Raw genomic sequence first — 21,820 nt, 5'->3', positions numbered from 1 at the left:
TTCCAAACAATGGTAGATGAATAAATAAAGCAATTTGTTTAAAAACTAAAAGCAAAAAGAAAAGATACTTTAAACAAATTAGAAACTTTTCAAGGTTACGACTCGTATTATACTCCAGTGCGCATATTTATCGATAACACGGTTGGTCAGCTTCATGAATGGAACAAATTGCATTTTGTGGTTGAACAGTCATGACAATATATTTTCACTTTCATTTTACAACCGGATATCGTCAGTCATCAAAAAAAAAAGAAAAAAAAGAAAAACAACTATTTTTTCTCATCATTATCCCTAAAGGTAGATTTAACTGATAAAATAAAACTTGTCAATATTATTATACTCGTTTGAAATATAAATTTTTCTCAAGCAGAAAAGTATTAAATTTCATTAATGTAATAAAAATAAATGACAATTTTCTCATATTGAATCTATTTTGAAGTAGAATAAAAAATCATTTCAATAGAAATATAAATTTCTTTTTTCTTTACATTTTTTTGGAAAAAAATATTTACCTGGAACAATGAAACGTTTGACTATATATTAGCAAAAGTTTTAGTTAAATCTTTCGTTATTCTAAAACCTTTCGTTGTTTAAGGTAAATTTTCTTTTTCCTTGGAAATCATTTATTGATACACTGCAAAAAGAAGTATCTTATTTTAAGATGTTTTGGTAGTGTTTTTAAGACATTAAGAAGTTTAAGATATCTTGATGTTTTGAAAACGCTACCAAAACATCTTAAAATAAAATACTTCTTTTTGCAGTGTAATAAATATATGTATTTGATTATTTTTTTTTCTGATACAACCCCTTTCGCATAATTTATAATTCTGATGATGATGATGATGAAAAAAATAAAGAAGTTGCGTAGGTAGGTAACATTTGTTAAAAACAATAATTATGCCACATTTGTCAACCTCATGATTGTCGAGGCGTGTCATTGTGGCAATTTAATTCTGTACGCAACACACTTATAGATCGATGCGCCAGACGCCACATGGAATGCGGTTCCCAACTCCTTTTAACTTCCAAGTCCACGTGGTTGTTTCTCCCACACACAGAGACTCCTTTATAGTTTCCATTGCCGATGAAAAGTCAATAGAAACTGTAAATGAGGTTTTTCATTTCTTGACCTTCCTGAAGGTATATAATATTCTAAGATGTATAAATGTTATTTTTCAAAAGCATTACTTAAGTTCTTGATGATTCCATATATACATATATATATACATTACATAATGTGACTTTGACATTAATTCATTTTAAATATTTGTGAGAAATTATACAACTAGTTTTTGTTTTCAAAATTTAGTCAATTATTGTACACGGAAAAAAAATGAATTTATTTAAATCGAAATAGTTTTTAAAATTAATTTTTATAGTATATAAATTGTGCAATTAATGAACATGAAAATTATTCCTATATACCGTAAGTGCATAAAATTAACTCAAGTACCGCAATCTAGGGTAAATTAAAGTAAATATTAAAATGGTATAAAGAATAAAAGATAAAATGAAATTTATGTGACAATTCTGGGTAAAAAAAAAAGAAATCCAGTTGCACCTGGCATTCAGTGAGTCAAATCTATAAAATCCCGAGTCTATATATATATTTATATATTTGGATATATCTGAATTTACTTATTTTTGAGATATATATATATATATATATATATATATATATATATATATATAATTGGCGCTTATAGTTAATTCAGGCGCCGCATGGAATGTTATCTCAATTATAAATTGAACGAAAGAGAGGAATAGAAATACCAAATGATTTTGTGCGCAAGTGAACAGTTAATACAAGTGCGCAGGAAAAAAAAAAGATCGAAATGCGTCCGTTAGATAAATAACGAATGGTAGACACATTAATTTGAGAGCAAAGAGCGCCAATGGATATATAATGATGTTTTACCCAGACGCGTTTGTCGTCTTATGATATAAAAGCTATAGTCAAGGTCGGTTTATTATATTGGCGAATATACACAATACTTATGTGCGATTTCCCCTCCTCTCTCTAAAAGAGTGTAGTAGCGTACCTTTAATTATGCCTTGGGCTTAAATACCAGTCACATATATTTATATACTTAAATACTTTATAAATCAATATCAAGCTTTTATTTTTTATCTTTATAAAAGACTCAATTATTTTTCCCATTGTTAATAATATCAAAAATTTTAATTGAAATACAAACTAATTTTTACAGCTGACGTTATTGTTTGTTTAAAAAACGGTTATTAATGGAAGTAAATTTATTTACTCTCTAAATCTGAATTTGTAGTTTTCTACAAATGAAAGAGTGTGTATTCGTTTACCAATTGAATTAGTAACAGTTTTTGCCATTTTTTAGTAGAAAACTACTAATTGCTAGTGGAAAACTACTAATTCATGAAGTAAATCGTATTTTTTACTGTTTCAAATTAGTAAGCCGATTTATTCCATGAATTAGTAGTTTTCTACTAACAATTAGTAGTTTTTTTTTTACTAAACTGTTACTAATTTAATTGGTAAACGAATACGCACTTTTTCATTAGTAGAAAACTATTAATTCAGATTTAGAGAGTAATAACGCTTTTAATTGATCACGGAAAAAAGAGGTTTGGTAAATATATAAGTAAACTGAGTTCGGTTGACTGTAGAGCAGTTGTTGAAACGAAATGAATAGTTATCTTAAACCTAAGTGGTTCTGTTGTTAGAACTAAACTCGAATGGTTGTTTCAGTTCGGTTATTTGAACCGATGTTCGGTTATAACAAACAAACACTTTCCAACAAAACGATTTATGTCATCCCCACTATACTTTAAAAGTGGGATTTAGAAAATTTTTATGGTACTCCTCAACTTGAAATCGGACCGTCAACATATGGAAGCAATTTAGACTTTATGCTTGGCACGCCGGGGATCGCCTGACCGTCCGATGTTTGATTTTTAAGACATTTTTTTTTGTAAGGGTTTTATAAATCAATGCTTTTCTTCAAACATTGAAAAATTCGAAATGCGACGTTGCCAAATACTTTTTTTCAATGTTGTCAAATCTAAAAGTTTTCATTTTGCCTTTTAAACGCTTCAGTTGCAAGGATTTACTCCTGGAGTAAAGGCAAATTTCACAGAAAATTAAAAGGCATTAAAATAAGCTGCAACGCTTCTTATTTTAATCCAATTTGGCTTATTTTAATACCAAAATGGATTAAAATAAGCAAAATTGGATTAAAATAAGAAGCGTTGCAGCTTATTTTAATGCCTTTTAATTTTCTGTGTTTTTTAAATTCGTTCGTCAATATACAAAAAAGCTTGTATTTTTTGTGAATTGATTAATTAATTAAATTTTAATTAATTCATTTTTTTATTTTAAAGACTAATTGTTTAAAATATTAGTGAGAAGTGATAAAGTGAAAAAATTAATTACGTTCGACTTCTTAGTGAATACAAATATATATATATATGTAGAAAAATTCAGAGGTGAACAGTTTATTTTTACTTTGCCTGATTTTTTCCTAAATCATGTATATGTGTTAGTGTAAAATGCATTACATTCAAAAGTATTTAATGTAGAGAAGAAATGTGCGTTATTGAAGACTTGTGTGAAGAGTGTATTGTTCCTTCTTTTAAAGTTATTAAAAAAAAATTTTTGATAGTTGATTCTAATGTAAAAAAGTATGTCTAATTTGCAAAAAGTTGGGAAATCTGGGCTTTGACAAAAATCTTGAAGCCTATGAAATGACAGCTACTTTTTTAAAAATGGAAAATAAAAATAATAGTTTTGGAAATGTAGTGTTTTTATTTTTATTACACTATTCCCCTTCAAAGAAAACATCCTTATTTTTTATTAATTTATAACTGAACAGTTTGATTGCTTTAACCGAAAAGTTTGATTGAAACAATCGAAGAGTTGGTTAAAATAACGAAAAAGTTTAGTTGAAACAACAGAAATGTTGGTTGTTGTAACCAAAAAGTTCGGTTGCAATAACTAAATTTTTATCATAATGTCAACTGAATAGTTTGGTTGTTACAACCAACTTTTGTGTTATTTCAATTAATTAAGGACAACCTAATTCGTTTGGTCATCACAACTGCCGAGTTCGGTCAAGGTCAATACCAAACGAAAAGTTCAGTTGGGAAAACCGAACTTTTAGTTAGCTATACCAAACCATTTTTTGAGTGATACTATGTTAGAGATATTAATCTATAAAATTAATTATTAATTTACAAACATGTTTACAATTTATAAAATTATGAATTTACAATATTGAGATTTGGGAAATATTCAATAGATTTCTTTTTGTGAAATTTCCCATATTTTGTATTCCAGTATATTTATAAAATGGAAAAATATTTCATTAAAAAAAAAAATATTGACATTTCCGCTTTTAGTAGCATACGGGCAAATGTCATGTGTATATAAATTTTCATTTTCTGCATAAGAAAGCACATATATAAGATCTTTTCTCCATGATACTATCTTTATAGAGGAACAATAAAATTCAATAGGAATCTCTAATAATTTGTTTTGAATATGAATTCCCAAGAGGAATCGCGCGCGCAATGGAAAACGCGGAAGATCATTTTAAAGAGACACGTAAACGTGTTCTTGGCATGGGCACGTGACCCATTGTCTTGCTTACATTTGAATGGGAAAAGGAATTGTTTTCGTGCTCCTGTCGCATATATATATATTTTGCTCCCCGTCTTAATCTGCCTAAAAAAAAACTCTTCTTTCTCTTAGGAAAAAAAACAATTTTTAAATTTCCCGCTACTAAAATTGGTCAAATTTTCAAATTTAAATCAAAATCGCTACCGAGATGATTGTGATTGGCTTATATTTAAATTACCATCTTTCATTACTTTCACTGAAGAGGTCTTTTAAAATTGTCCCCAAAAATATTCTATCTCACCTCTTATTAATTTATTTATAACTTTTCGAAAAGTATTTTAAAATTTAATTAATTATACACATTTTTAATTTAATCTACACATAGAAATTAGGGGAAAATATTAATTTTCATGAAAAAAAAAATGATTTAAATTTAAAATAATTGTATTTTTATCAAAATTTATAGTGATTTTACAAATTAATAATAGATAACAATTGTTTTCTTTGTCAAGTGCTTTTCTAAAATGCGAAAAAGAGCTAGGTTGGCCGAGCGGTCTAAGGCGCCAGATTTAAGCTCTGGTTCCCAAGAGGGAGCGTGGGTTCGAACCCCACACCTAGCAAAATTTTTTTTTTTTCTTTTCTTCCATAGAAGTTTTAAAAGAAAGGAATTATAAATTTGTTAGGTAAAAAAATTTATTCAAATATTTAATCAATTTTAATTAATAATTTTTGTTTTCATCCATACTCTCTAAATTTGAATTAGTGAAAAGTGAGCTACTAATTCATATTAGTAAGAATTTTTACTAATTTTTAGTAAAATATATTACTATTTGAATTAGTAGTTTAAAATTTTTTTTTTACTAAAGTTTTAGTAAAAAGTGACTAAAGATTAGTTAAAATTCTTACTAATTTAAATTAGTAGCTCACTTTTCACTAATTCAAATTTATGAGTGTAAATAATAAAATAGAAAAAAATTGAATGATTCTAAATTTTAATTTTTCTTTTTAATTTTTTAAAAATTTAATTATTTTAACAAAATCGGTAAAGAAAATAATTTTTTTCAAACGTGATATACGACAAATATATATATGTATAAGTATATGAATTTTTGATTTGAAAGAAAAAAATTGATTTATTTCCTGTTACACAAGAACAAGATAAATCTCTCATCGAGAAAACAAGTAGTGTATATATAATTTGCTTTTCACTCTTTTTGAAAAAAAAAAAAAATTACTCCAATCAAGTTCAATATCAATTTTCCTTTACTTAATCTTTCAACAACAAATCACCTTACGTATTTATACATATATATGTGTGGTATCAAATGTTTGCATCGAGCTTGAAAGTGGAAATGGTCATTGCCCTTCCAGACAAAATCCTTCCGTTAATTTCGAGAGTTGCGATTTCACTATCAAATTACACATCGATATAGTATATGTATGAAATTTCCATTCATGACGTAATTTTCAAAATTGAAAAAAAAAATATTTTTCTTTTGCCAAAAAAATTACATGGTATTTACAATCGATTTTAATTTTTAATAATTAATCAAATATTAATTAAATTGCGAATAGAAAAAAAAGCCAAAAACTAGTTTACGGGAATTTTGTAAAATTTAGTAAATTTGTTATGAAAAAAATAAAAAAAAAAAATAGTCGCAATTTCTCGCACACGGGTTCTTTGAACTCACGCAATATTATTACATTCTTCGTCGAATAACCATCTCGAAACATCGTAAAATCAACTTCAGATAAACTCGGGCGGTAACTGTGTGCGGTTCAAAATAATCGCGGGAGAGTAAAATCCCTCTCTAAAAAAAAAGAGAGAGAAGACATTTTGTCGACACTTTTATCAATCAAATAACGGTAGATTTGTTTCTCACCCGATTTCAAATATTTCTATCCGGACACAATTTATGTATTTTTGCACTTCCTGCATTGGAAAAGGTCGCATTCAGGCAACGTGCTTTACAATATCGTGATAAAGAAACAAAGAATATGGTTTCATTCCTTTCACACTGAAAAAAAAATTTATTTGATTCAAATACCGGTGTATTTGGTTATTATCAAATAAATATTTACTTGAATCAAATATTTCTTATTTGAATCAAATAAATGGTATTTGCTTCAAATACTGAAATATTTGATTCAAATATTATATATTTGATTCAAATAAGAAATATTTGATTCAAGTAAATATTTATTTGATAATAACCAAATACACCGGTATTTGAATCAAATAAATTTTTTTTTCAGTGCAGAGACAGGTCTTTGCCCTGTTTCTTGTTCGATATATGTATATATATATATGTCCTTTTCGTATATGTATATATATTCCTTACATGGATTTATTCTATTTCTTGAAATTATTTATTTTTAATTCGAATAAAAATTAATTTTTGTTTATTTTTACTGAAAATTTGAAATAATTAATTTTAAAAAATATTAAATATTTTTAAATCTATTTTCAATTTTATATAATGAAATTTTAAACCTACATTAAAAAAAAATTATGCTCTACTCTCTTAATTCAAATTAGCAGAAATTTAGACTAATTTTTAGTAAAATATTACTATTTGATTCAGTAATTTTTTTTTACTACACGAAAAAAAAGAAAAAGTAATTTTTACTACTTTCATAGTAAAACGGAAACTGTCCGAAGTTTCTGGGCATCTCTAGCAACTTTTACTCCAAAAATAGTCAAATTTACAAAAATAGTTAATTTTACTATTTTTGGAGTAAAAGTTGCCAGAGATGCGCAGAAACTTGGGATAGTTCCCGTTTTACTATATGAAAGTAGTAAAAATTACTTTTTCTTTTTTTTCCGTGTATACAGATTTAGTGAAAAATGCGACTAAAAAAAAAAAAAAAAAAAAAAAAAAAAATTTTTTAGTAAAATATTACTATTTTGGTTTAAAAATATTTTTTTCTTTTTACTAAAGTATTTGTGAAAAATGCTACTAAAGATTAATAAAAAGTTTCTATTACTTTTTAGTAAAAAATTACAATATGATTTTGTAAAATTTTTGTACTAGTTTCATTTAGTGAAAAATGTGACTAAAAATTAGTGGAAACTTCCATTAAGATTTAGTAAAATATTACTATAGAATTTAGCCATATTTTTCTACTAAAATTTTAATGAAAACTGATGAAAAATTAGTAGAAATTTTTTATTAATTTTAATAATTAACTTTACTAATTTTTACTAATTAAAATCAAAAAATTCTCACAATAGTATATTAGTCAGATTAGTTTTGGATTAGTTGGACTATTATTGGATTAATTGGATTAGTTTTAGATTAGTTGGATTAATTTTGGATTAATTGGATTAATTTTAGATTAATTGGATTAGTTTTCAGTTAGTTGGTTTAGTTTTGGATTGGTTAGATTAATTTTGGATTAATTGTATTAATTTTGGATTAATTGGATTAGTTTTGGATTAGTTGGATTAATTTTGAATTAATTGGATTAGTTTTCAATTAGTTAAATTAATTTTGAATTAGTTGGATTATTTTTGGATTAATTTTGGATTAGTTTTTAATTAGGTGGATTAGTTTTGAATTAGTTGGATTAATTTTGGATTAATTGGATTAGTTTTCAATTAGTTGGATTAATTTTCAATTAGTTGGATTAATTTTGGATTAATTGTATTAATTTTGGATTAATTGGATTAGTTTTCAATTAGTTAAATTAATTTTGAATTAGTTGGATTATTTTTGGATTAATTTTGGATTAGTTTTTAATTAGGTGGATTAGTTTTGAATTAGTTGGATTAATTTTGGATTAATTGGATTAGTTTTCAATTAGTTGGATTAATTTTCAATTAGTTGGATTAATTTTGGATGAATTGGATTAGTTTTGGATTAATTGGATTAAGTTTGGATGAATTGGATTAGTTTTCAATTAGTTGGATTAATTTTGTATTAATTGGATTAGTTTTCAATTAGTTGGATTTGTTTTGGATTAATTTTGAATTAGTTGAATTAATTTTGGTTTAATTGGATTAGTTGGATTAGTTGGATTAGTTTTTCCTCAAATATAATTTTGAAATATATTTTTCATTCTCGAATTTGAATTTAATTTGGGTGTGACAAAATACCTTGAATTTTCCCAAGTTTCGATCAGGTGCAAAATACGTGCTCGCGCGCGAGCACACCCAAAAGTAGTCAAGTGCGTAATTGAATATGAAACGAGTTTCGTGAGATGTACAACGACAAGACTTTATAATATCGTGAGAACGTGAAACTTTGCATGCCGCGTGTACATTGTACAATATATAGTTAAGCTTAAACATAGTAAAATGAAAAAAAAAAAACCCCTTTTTATAAAAGGGGTTAAACTCTCCAAGATCTTTGTATATTTGCGTGAAAAGAGTATATATATGTAAAAAATGGAAACATGCTTTGTGGCTTATAGAAAGCTAACTCCCGTGGAGTCTTTGACGTTACGCAATTTCATAAACAATATGTAATTGCAAAATAGTTTCGCCATAAAAATTGCTAATATAATGGAATACAAATTTCCCAGTGCGAACATTGAGAGAGAGAGAGTGAAAGAGAGAAAGAAAGAAAGAGAATATATCATTCAATAACAATATTCGAATATATACAACACCAGGAAAATGAAAACGAAACAAGTTATTATTTGAATCATGAATGAAAGAATATCGAATCAAAGGAGAAATTAGAGATTTTATTTATTAAATAAAAAAAATTCGTGCATAGATTTTGGTACATAAAATTATTTATTCAAATCAAATAAAAATTTATTTGAAACAAATATATATTTATTTGTCTCTGAGATAAATCTCTTCTCCTGTTGCAAATACATATTAGTAATTAATTTTTTTTTTTCTATTTCACAATTCGAACTTGTCTCTATTCATATCGTATATCATCAAACCTGACTTGTATATTAATTTCAATCCCATCATATATATGAACTTGTTTAACTTTTAATTTTCTTCTCATTAATTTATTTTCAATAATTATATTATTGATATTTCATTTCAATTAGATAATGATCGAAAAAAAAAAAATTGAAGACATGTTTTTAATTTAATTTTTCAATTTTGTTGAGGCTTGTTTTCTAAATGAATCTATTATAAAATTATTATCTCAATTTAGAAAATGTTAGATAAATTATGATCTTAATATGTATATATAGGCAAGAACAGAAGTTTGTTTGGAAGTTTCTTTTATATATATGAAGTGTGGTCCAAAAAGTCAGCGTGATCGGTTTATTTTTTTTTTTTCTTTCTTCTTTGACAATGACATCGAACTCGATCGCGTGTCTGTAATGAATCCCGATGCCGTTATATACACACGTGCGAGGAGATTGTTCCTGTCATTCAAGCTAACTTTCAAACTACTGCTGATGGTGTATATAGTATATACTTTGAGTCTTAACTTGGCAGCCTTCACCTAGCATGGACCGAAGAATGCGTTTACTTCTTTTCAACTATATACACTACATGGCTCGCTTGACAGGAACTAGATAAATCCCTTTGGAATCAATGATATATATATATATAAACGACAAAAGTCAATTCAAGAGTCCAGTTATAAAAGTTGAAAACAATTTTGCACCAATTTTCTATATATTTTCCTATATACAAAAGTGATATTAGATATTGAATTCCGCATCGATAGCTTTCTTTTTTTTTGTAATTTCAAGAATTATAATAATAGAGTAAAAATTTTTATTTTTAAAAAGGGAATAATTGTATTGTTTATAAGAAAATAAACGAATGTTATCAGGAGTTTTGTTATCGCGCAAAATTTCTAGAGATGAGCATTCAACATTGACAGGTGGGGGGGGGCAAGGTCGAGGATGTGATTCACGAAGAGAGACTGCTCGCCTCTTCTTCTCTCACTCACTCTCTTTCTCTTGTGAAGTCAACGACTGTCAATTCAGTGTTGCCAACCGTGCCACTGTTCAAACCAAGTCACTAAGAACAGCGAATGCAATTTATTCGATGAACGCAACTCGACTTCGAATGCGCACGAAGGACGTCTCTCGCGGAGTCGTTATACCTGCCATCGACCTGCAACACCGTTATATCTACATTATTTACCTGTAACTACCTGCGTCACTGTATATGCGTTCATATGCGATTCGAGTCTTCCCAGAAGTCAATCGCGAATCAATTTATTCATATCCTTAATGATATTATTGCATCCACTGTTTTTTTTTAATCCCCCTTTCTTCAACTCTTTGTCTATTTTAACCTTGTGTTACTTCAGATAATTCAGATAACGCGGATGTACTTTAGATAACTAAGGATATACTTCAGATAACTCAGGATATACTTCAGATAAATCCATATATACTTTAAATAATTCAAAATACTTCAGATAATTCAATACATTTTAAGATAATTCATAGTACTTTATGGTACTTCAGATAATTGAGGATGTACTTCAAATAATTATATACTTTAGATAATTCAAAATACTTAAAGATAAATCAAGATATTTTGAAATATTTGTAGATAATTAACAGTAGTGCAAGGTACTTCAGATAATTCAAGAAATACTTCAGATAGTTCAGGATATACTTCAGATAGTTTAAGATATACTTCAGATAATTCATTATGCTTCTGATAATTCAAAATACTTCAAGCTAAATCAGGATAGTTGAAAATATTTGTATAGTTAATTAAAATTTGTGCAAAGTACTTCAGATAATTTAAGATATACTTCAGATAGTTTAAAATATACTTCAGATAATTCATTATGCTTCTGATAATTCAAGATATACTTTAACTAATTCAAAATACTTCAAACTAAATCAGGATAGTTGAAAATATTTGTAGTTAATTAACATTTGTGCAAGGTACTTCAGATAATTCAGAATATACTTCAGATAATTTAAGATATACTTCAGATAATTTAAGATATACTTCAGATAATTAAAAAAATACTTCAAGGTAAATTAGGATATTTCAAAATATTTGTACATTATGGTACTTCAGATAATTTACGATATAATTCACGATATACTTCAGATAGTTCTAAAAATACTTCAGGTAATTTAAAATACTTCAGATAATTCAAGAAATACTTGAGATAATTCATAATACTTGAAGGTAAATCAGGATATTTCAATTTAGTTAATTGACAGTAGTGCAAGGTGCTTCAGATAATTCAAAAAATACTTCAGATAGTTCAAGAAATACTTCAGATAGTTCAAGATATATTTCAGATAATTTATGATACTTCTGACAATTTAAGTTATATTTTAGATCATTCAAAATACTTTCAAAATAAATCGCAGGATATTTCAAGATATTTGTATAGTTAATTACGGTACTTTAGATAATTCAAGATATACTTCAGATAGTTCAGTATGCACTTCAGATAATGCAGGATATATTTCAGATAGTTCAGTATATGTTTCAGATAGTTCAGAATATACTTCAGATAGTTCAGGATATACTTCAGTTAGTTCCGAATATACTTCGGATAGTTCAGGATATACTTCAGATAGTTTAGAATATACTTAAAATATTTCAGAATATACTTCAGATAGTTAGTACTTGGTATTTCAGATACTTGAGATAATTTACGTTACTTTAGTTAATTTGGGATAGAAAAAAAACTTCCAACATTCAGCTTTCAATATACTATTATAATATTTATATTTTGACGAGTTTTCTAGGTTCTTGATAATGATTTGACCTAAACGTGTCAAAAATTATTTAATCAAGTCCATCATTACAATCATTAAGGCCAGATATATATATAATTTTGTATAATAATTGGGATGACCTGTAACATTAAACAACTTTCTAAATCGAGAACAAAGAAGGAACAAAAATTAAGGTGACCTCCAAAAAATTTTTTCTTATATGCCTTCTTTTGACCTCATTTTATATATAACAAGTTCATCTATTATATATCAAAATATATCTATACAATTATTAATTATAACATTAAAAATTAATTTGCAAAAAAATTTTGTAAAAAAAAAAAAGATTAGAATTTTTTGATAACTTTCAATATATTGTTTCAATATTGCACTTTCATTTTTGAAAAGTTGTTTTCGAATGATAATTTATATTTTATTAATAATATTTATTTGTTTTTTTTTAATTTTTTGTTATTTTATTAACACTTTAAAGTGAGAAGAAAATTTATTTTTAATACTTTTATTATTAGCTTGTATAATATAAAATAAAGAAATCTTCATGTACTCTTTATATATTATTTTACAATATTATTCATGTACATGGTTCATAAATCTCGGAAATGAAACTCATAAAAAGTAGTTTGGATTCCTATGTACAATACATGTATATAGGGAGAAAATACTTTCTATATCTATATGCGTTGTCAATAAATGAAAATTTTTTACAATTTGCATAGTAACATCTAAATAATATCAAAAAAGTGAGAAGAATATTTTATAATCTACTTATTTTCACCCATATGAATTTTAAAATTAAAAACATTTTCTATTTTTTTTTTAAATTTTTAAACAAAAAATGATTCTTTAAAAATTAGAAAAAATAAATTTTTTTTTGAAAACAGAATTTGAATTTTGGAAAAAAATTAATAATTTGACATAATAAAATGAATAACTATAAACTTGTAAAATAAATCGTGCAGTATTAACTTATTTTTTAATTAGCACATTTTCTTCGTTCAGGGTCATAGTTTAATGAAAGGTCACAGAGTCGTTAGAATTTCTTTTTTTTTTTATATAAAATCCTTGAGATTATATGGGACCTATATTTCAATGCCTGATTTTACATATATATATATATATATATATATATACTTCCCTCGTTGCTCTTCGTTCATGACGATAAATATATTTATATAATACACGTGTTTATGTTGGCGAAAGAAATTTATATTAATTATCCCAGCAGGGCAAGACCCATCAACCTTTGAGGGAATATTGCAAAGGCAAATTGGCTTATAATATTCAACTTCATGTGAGGTCATTTTCTCAACTTTATTCTCTTTATTAAAATCATTATACACACGGAAAAAAATTATTTTCTTCCATATTTATTTATATTAAAAAAAAAAATTTATCAACATTTTTCAATTATTATTAAATTTATTTAGTTATTTGTACTTTATAAATAAATATTTAAACTACTATAATTTCACTAAAAATAAGAATCATATTTCGTCATCTAAAAAAAAATATCGCATTAAACCGGGATTTTAATACTTGAAAAAAATTGTAATTTTTCTCAAAAAAAAAAAATTCTTGGTAATAAAAAATAATGTAAAATATGTACATATGATACAAAGAATAATTTACATTGTGCATGATTTGGATTTTTATAATATCCGACCAGAAATCGTGTACCACGAAAATTTAACTGTTTTTTTTTTTTTTTTTTTTTTTTTTCAAAGAGAGAAGGAAAATTTTATATTCTAAATCGCGTTCTGCATGCGGAAAGTGTTCTTCGCTGTAGGTTTAACGAGCTCCCGTTCAGCTTCCGCCAGGGTCGCCAACCGCTGGATACGGTCAAGGATGCACTTTGCGCAATTCGTTACCTTACATCGACTTGAATTCTCTGCTATACAGCTTGTGAGCGACAGAGAAAGATATAGTACAATTCAGTTTGATATATATCAACAGCAACATGTTGGCATTTTTCTCGACAATTTCAAACAAATCGTCTTTGCTTAAAAAAAAAAATAGTCATTTTATATTAATTGTTTTATTATTTAATTATTAGTAGCTTCAATTATTTTTAGGTTCGATATTTTAAAAATATTGTCAATAATAGAAGTTCCAAACGATTGAAAAAAAATATGGTAAATTAAAATCCCAATTAGAAATTAACAATGGTAACTATTGGGCCAGGACCAATGATGGTCCAATTCCACTTTGGAAAGATTCCCCGGAAAGTGCCCCCTGGAGGTTCTATCAAAATTCCGTCGGAACTTCCAACGTAATGTCGTCGGAATTCCGTCGGAGTTCCAAAGAATTTCCAATGGGATTCCGACGGAGTTCCGACGGAATTAGGACGGAATTCCGATTAATTTTTTTTCAAAATTTTTAGAGTCCTAATTCCATCGGAACTCCGTCGGAATCCCATCGGAAATTCTTTGGAACTCCGATGGAAATGAATTTACCATTGGCAAAAGAGTGGCCCAACATTGGCAGCATTGGCTCAATATTCTCACTTGGAAAGATTCCCCGGAAAGTGCCCCCTGGAGATTCTATCAAAATTCCGCCGGAACTTTCAACGTAATTCCGTCAAAATTCCATCGGAGTTCCAAAGAATTTCCAATGGGATTCCGACGGAGTTCCGACGGAATTAGGGCTCTAAAAATTTTTGCAAAAAAATTAATCGGAATTCCGTCCTAATTCCGTCGGAACTCCGTCGGAATCCCATTGGAAATTCTTTGGAACTCCTACGGAATTCCGACGAAATTACGTTGAAAGTTCCGGTGGAATTCCGTAGGAGTTCCAGGGGGCATTTTCCGAGGAATCTTTCCAAGTGGGAATATTGGGCCAATGCTGCCAATTTTGGGCCACTCTTTTGCCAATGGTAAATTTCCCACTGGGATATTTAGAATAATAAAATGAAATGATTTTATTATTTTTTATATATTTGATAAAGAAAGAAATTTGTTTTTGTTACTCTTTTTTTTTTTTTTAAACAATTGCATGGCACAGACATTGATATTATTGCAACAGGGTTTAAGTGATTACTTTGCGACCCTTTTCTCATAAAACATAACAACGACTTTGCGCTACGTCATCTTGCAAAATTTTCAGTTTAAATATCTCGCTTCAAATGCACATCTTCCCTTGGCTCACTATAAATTAAAGTGCTCTTAAACGTCACGCAGTCATCCCAGCAGCCTTAAAAGGTTAGAAAAGATGCCCAGGAAACGCTTATTCTCGTTCTTTTTTTTTTTTTTTTTTTTTTTAATATTTTTCACTTACTTTTTTCCTATCTCGCAAAATAGTTTCAAGTAACTGTGAATTTAATTCAAAAGTTATTGATTTTAATTGTGTAACGAAAAACAAAATTATTATTGTTCTTTTTTTTTTGCTCTAAGTGTAATTAATATTAAATTACAAACACAGAAAATTAAAAGGCATTAAAATAAGCTTATTATTTTAATCCAATTTTGTTTATTTTAATCCATTTTGGTATTAAAATAAGCAAAATTGGATTAAAATAATAAGCGTTGCAGCTTATTTTAATGACATTTAATTTTCTGTAAACGCAGTATTAAATCCATTATTGCTTTTTAGGAAATAAAAAAAAAGAAAATTTGTAGTTGTATAATTATTTTTGGACTAAAAATATTTTTTTCAATAAATTTTTTGTATACTATTTTTAATGTTTGTAGATATTTTTTTTTTCTGTTTCAGGTATGTATTTATGCGAATATAAGTATTTTTGACGCCAAATGATTATCAATCGCCGGAAACTTAAATACGTGATTAGTATATTATGAGGATGGGCCTCCGGAAACCGGAAGGACGGACACACACAACCCCTGTTTTGGCTCTTCGCAAAAGTAGGTTTCTAGGAACTATTTACTCTCTAAAAAATTTAATCAAATTGATTACTAGTAAAAAAAAAAAATATATTTTTTAAAGAATAATTTCTAGTTTCCATATATAATAATTAATAATTTATTGTGATAATAATAATAATAACAATTATTTTGATTTTTATTATTTTTTTTTTATTATTGTATTAATATTTTATTTCTCATTGACAATTAAAAAATGAAAAGAAATTTTATAGCAAAATACAATTCCTAATATTTTTATATATTAAATAATTGATGATGAATCACCCATTGAAATTTAGGTCAGATTAGAGACTTATTTCTTTTTTTTTTATACAATCTCATTGCATAATAGAATTCATAGGGAAAGCTTTTTGACACAAGCATACACTGAGGTTAATAGCATTACGAAAATACTCACGGAGTATTTGCCCTGCCAAATTCTTGGCGAAAATAACTATCGCGATTAAGATGTCAGGCACAAAGTTAAAGGAGAGACACTAGAAAAGCTGTATATGTATATATATATATATATATATATATATATATAAAATTGCATTTTATATTTCAAAAATTAACGAAAAGTTTTCAAAATATTTCCCCCCCCCCACCACCAAAAAAAAAAATTGAAATTAAAAATTTTTATTTGGCATAAATAACAAATTTTATTTGGCACATAAAAATAAATAGTTTACAATTAAAAAATTATTGTTTCGCATAAAGAAACAATTTATTTAAATTTAATTCAAATAAATTTGATGGCAAATAATATTTATTTGAAATAAATATAAATTTAATGGCAAATAAAATTTTCTTTTGAAATAAATAAATTTGAAATTAATAAATAATTAGTATTGAGAAAAAAAATTTATTTTTTTTTGCTCTGTTGAAAAAAAAAAAATAATTAGTTTGTATTTTTATATAAATAATTGTTGAGAAAATATTTTCACGATTTGAAATAGCAAAATTGCAAGAATGATCAGATGAGAGGGCTGCTATTAGTAGCCACAAACAGACAAAATGGTCATCGTGGCCTGCTAGAAATAGAAATAGAACGATTCGCAAGCAAACGGACTTAACAGATAAGTCCTCTTTCTCGCGTGCCTGAGATGAATCAGTACAAGGGAGTCACGCTCGAAGTACTTCGAACAAACTTGACCGTCCTTGCAAGCCAATGTCTTTTATAATTTCTTTTTTTTTTCATTCTCCCTGTATACATATATATATATATATATATAGACAGATACTTTAAATTTAATTCTGATCATTCGCGTCTCATATATCAACCCGTGAAAATATTTTTTTTTCAAATTGTGAAAAAAAAAATTCATTCAGTATTTTTATTTAATTATAATAAAATCATTAAATTAATTAATAATTTATTATTATTTATTAATTATTATTATTATTATTATTATTACTATTATTATTATTATTATTTTTATTTTTATTATTATTATTATTATTATTATTATTATTATTATTATTATTATTATTATTATTATTATTTAATTATTATATTTATTTATTTATTTATTTATCGAACTGAAAAAAAATGGTGATAATTTTGGAAATTATTATTAAAAATAATTGTATAGGAGTATAAATAAGTCTTGCAAGAAAGTACAAGATCGTTCAAGTGCGGTTGAATCATCATCGCGCGCGCTAAATTAATGTATATAGTTGCGTAATTTTAAGTGGGACTTATATCCTATTCAAAATTCTAAGCGACTCCTATATGCATCTCCTATTTAGGAAACAGTCTCTTTTTATCTGTTTCCGTTTCTTTTCATTTATAATATAGTTTTTTTTGACATTTTTTAAAAATCCTATTTTTTATATAAAAAAAAAATATTTGACAATTTTCTTCATTAATAATTACTTTTTTTTTTTTTGAAAAAATATATTACAACCAAAATTTTTGCGTTTGGGCTGTATCCACAATAAGAATTTTCAGCGTTGTTCGCGAGAAAGGTACACGTAAGTTACGCGAATGTTTTGCGGAATTGCCAACTACTAGAAAAAAATTTTCGCTTTGTTTTGAACGTGGATACATAACCTCCAAATTTTTTTTTTTTTGTAAAATATACTGAATTAATTTTTTCCGTGAATAAAAGTCAACTTTCAGGTAATGATAATATAATAATAATAATAAATTAATAATTAATAATATTAATATATTTTAGTATTATTATTAATATTAATATTTTTTTATAATAATAATTAATTAATAATTAATAATTAAAATAATAATAATAAATGATAATATAATATTATAAAGTTGTGTTTGTTATTCGATGCCTTTAACGAAATTAATTTGGAGGTTATGTATCCACGTTCAAAACAAAGCGAAATTTTTTTTTCCAGTAGTTGGCAATTCCGCAAAACATTCGCGTAACTTACGTGTACCTTTCGCGAACAACGCTGAAAATTCCTATTGTGGATACAGCCTGAAACAAGTGAAATATATTTGAATCAAATTAAAAATATATTTGTTTTAGTTTGCTTAAAATTTTTATGTTTCAAATAAATTTAATTCAGGGCAAATAAAATTTATTTGTAATAAAATTAATTTGAAGTAAATATTTATTTGTAAATAAATATATTTAAAAATATTTATTTATTTATAAATAAATAAATAAATATATATATTTTTATTAATATTTATTTTTATTTTATATCGTTTTTTGTACACGTAGGAATTTTTTTTACTCAAAGAAATATATAAAATTGTTTGTTTTTTTTTTCTTGAGAAAACGCAATAGGCCACTTTTCAATAGGTACTTCATTGAATTCCATTGCGAGAACACTCAAAATAAGGGGGGGGGGGTAAGTTTGAAAACTACTCTGCTCGATGGATTTATATAGCTTGAAAAAAAGAATCAGTGTACAATCGTTTTTCTGGTATATATTTTTCATGAAAACGTTGCGGAGGGTCACCCTCCATCGTCACGCGTCAATAAGAAATATTTCCGCTTTGTGGTGTAAAATTGAGATGAAAAGATTTTTCGTGGGGACTAAAGAGGAACACGTGCGAGATGGTACAGGGGTAAATTTTAGAGCAGAAGTTGTTTCGTTGTGCTACTTTTCACATTTTTTTTTCTTTTTCTAATTTATTAGCTCCATCACGCAAAGAAAGGATCATATAAAAAAAGTGTTGTAAACTAAAAAAAAAATTTATAAAAAATTAAAATTATTAAAAAAAATGAAACGAAAATATTCTCAGGAATACAAATTTTATTTTTTTTTCCTTTATTTTTGTAAAAAAATGTTAGGAAAAAATAATTATTGTTATATGTAATTAAACGTCGAGTAAAAAAAACGAAAATAAAAATTGTGTTAAAAAATATGACATAAGCAATTAAATATCTTTATATTAACCGTGTAATCGAAATTCAAAGACTGCAATAAGTTTTAAGAGAGTGAAAGGGAATTATTGACTCGCATCAATTTTCTTGTGATAAGTCTCTAGACAAGGCGCCATCATTAAATCGGCGTCTTATAAAAGCGTCGGCGTCGCGTAATCATACACCGTATTTTTAAATTATTATTATATACATTCTTTAACAATATTGATATGCATTTCTCCATCAATTTCTAATGCAAAAATTACAATGTAGTATTTTATTATTAGAAGTTTGCATAAATTAACATATAATGATATACTTTATTTTAATCATGAATTTTATACATTAATTTAAGAAATCATTATTTTTATCTGCTAATAATAATAATTATATATTATTTCATATTATTCAAAAAATTATCGACAAAAATGTGTGAATAGATTGAAAAAAAAATTGATTTATATTATTAATTTTTTTAAATTCAGTAAGAAAATTAATTTTTAAGAAAATTATTCAGTTAATAAGAATCATTCTTTAAATATAGAATTAAATGAAAGAAAAAAAAAAACTTGAGACACTTTGCATTCCGGAAGAAATTCTTTGATAATAAATATAAACTGTAAAAAGCCACTTTGACTATTTTTGTCTTCTTTCAAAAAATATGTTCTTCAGGAAATTATAAGATTCAAAATATTTTAATATATGAAAAAAAAAAAAAAAAAAAAAAAAAAAAAAAAATTATATATTGATACTTGGCGAATAATTTAGTCACTTGTGATATGATATCTTGGCGCATATCTGAGACAGGAATAACGGGAGCAATGACGGGATGCTATCATTAAAACCAGAAGCCGATGACATTTTGGACCACGCCTTCATCAATTGAGCCAATTTCCTTTCGAAGGTCTAGGACGTTTCTCGGTTACCTCATCCTCACTTTTTCTTCATTTATATATAGTATATAGAAGAACTTGAAAAATGTGAAAATCGAGTTTGATATACCCTATTCGAGTATATATATATATATTTAAAAGTCTCTCAGGAATGTGGGTCTAAAGTTAAAAGCAAGTTTCTGAAACCAATCATTTCTTACAATTACGAGAAAAAGTGATATGTGTGCAGGGAAAAAAAAGTCTATTTGAAAGTTTCGACAATTAAATATATTTCTTTGAGTAAAAACAAAAAAAATTGCTAATGTGTAGAGAAATGAATATTTTTGTCTGAGAGAGCCAAAAAACATTTATTCACCCATAGAGAATAGATATATATTTCTTTAAAGAACCAAATAAATTTTTATTTGTTTCAAATAAATATTTTTATTTATTTTAAATAAAATATTTATTGCAAATAAATTTCATTTGTGCGACAAATAAAATTTTTATTAACGCAAAACAAAAAAAATTTATTATGCTTTGAGACAAATAAATCTATATATATATATATATATATATATATATATATATTTATATTTAACTCAAGTATATTATATTTGTTTCAAATAAAACATTTCTCTGTAAAGTTTATTTAAAATTCAATTTTTTTTTCATTGATTAATATACGCATCACGAGAAACTAATATTTTAAAATGCTCAAATTTTCTTCGCTTCCACTATATACTGGAAGCGTGAAAAATTGAAGCGTAAAAAATTAAAACACATTTTCAAATTCAGAAGCATTGAAAATTTAAATTGAACACAAATTTATTTGTTTCAAATAGAAAATTATTAGTTAACGCAAAAAATTTTTTTTTTTTTTTTAATTAAAAATATATTTATTTAAAATAAAATTTAATTTAAACAAAATTTATTTGAAATAAAATTTAATTTAAATAAAATTTATTTGAAATAAAATTTATTTTAAACCAAATTTATGTGAAATAAAATTAATTTGAAAAAAATAAATATACACAGAAAATTAAAAGGCATTAAAATAATTAGCAACGCTTATTATTTTAATGCCTTTTAATTTTTTGTGTATTTATTGAGACAAATATTTTTTCACTTGCTCGCTTCTATTTTGAAAATATTTCGGAAGCAAAAAAAAAAAAAAAAAAAAAAAAAAAAAAAAAAAAAAAAAAAAAAAAAGGGGGGAATCTCATTTGCAGTTTGATACTTATGGTCATATCGTTAACACCATACATATAAGGGAACTACCCTTTTTACCATCGACCTAATAGGTTTATGGGGTTAATCCGCTTTCACGCAGATTAAATCGAGCACGTGCACACGCAGTACAATAAAAGGGGTGCGTCAAAAAATCAAATCATTCATCTCATTTGCAATTCTCGCGACTACTTTTATAAAATATGCAAAAATTATATTTTCATATTATACAATAATTATATAGAAGAAAATTTTTTTAATTATTTTATG

General features: G+C 26.0%; 1 protein-coding gene and 1 non-coding gene across 3 annotated transcripts in view; both read left to right on the top strand.

The window, feature by feature from the left end:
- Window positions 1-21,820, top strand: part of LOC127283133 (serine/threonine-protein kinase 17A-like) — a 158,606-nt gene that overhangs the window by 34,515 nt on the left and 102,271 nt on the right. The gene's annotated exons all lie outside the window — the stretch shown is intronic.
- Window positions 5,131-5,214, top strand: Trnal-uaa (transfer RNA leucine (anticodon UAA)). Its single transcript has one exon. It is a non-coding gene; the product is annotated as a tRNA-Leu (tRNA).

The sequence above is a fragment of the Leptopilina boulardi genome, unplaced genomic scaffold, assembly GCF_019393585.1.
Source record: "Leptopilina boulardi isolate dan_hultmark-lab unplaced genomic scaffold, ZJU_Lbou_2.1 LbouV2_31, whole genome shotgun sequence".
NCBI lineage: Eukaryota > Metazoa > Arthropoda > Insecta > Hymenoptera > Figitidae > Leptopilina > Leptopilina boulardi.
Note: the sequence above shows the minus strand (reverse complement) of the source record. Positions and strands in the feature narration are given on the sequence as shown.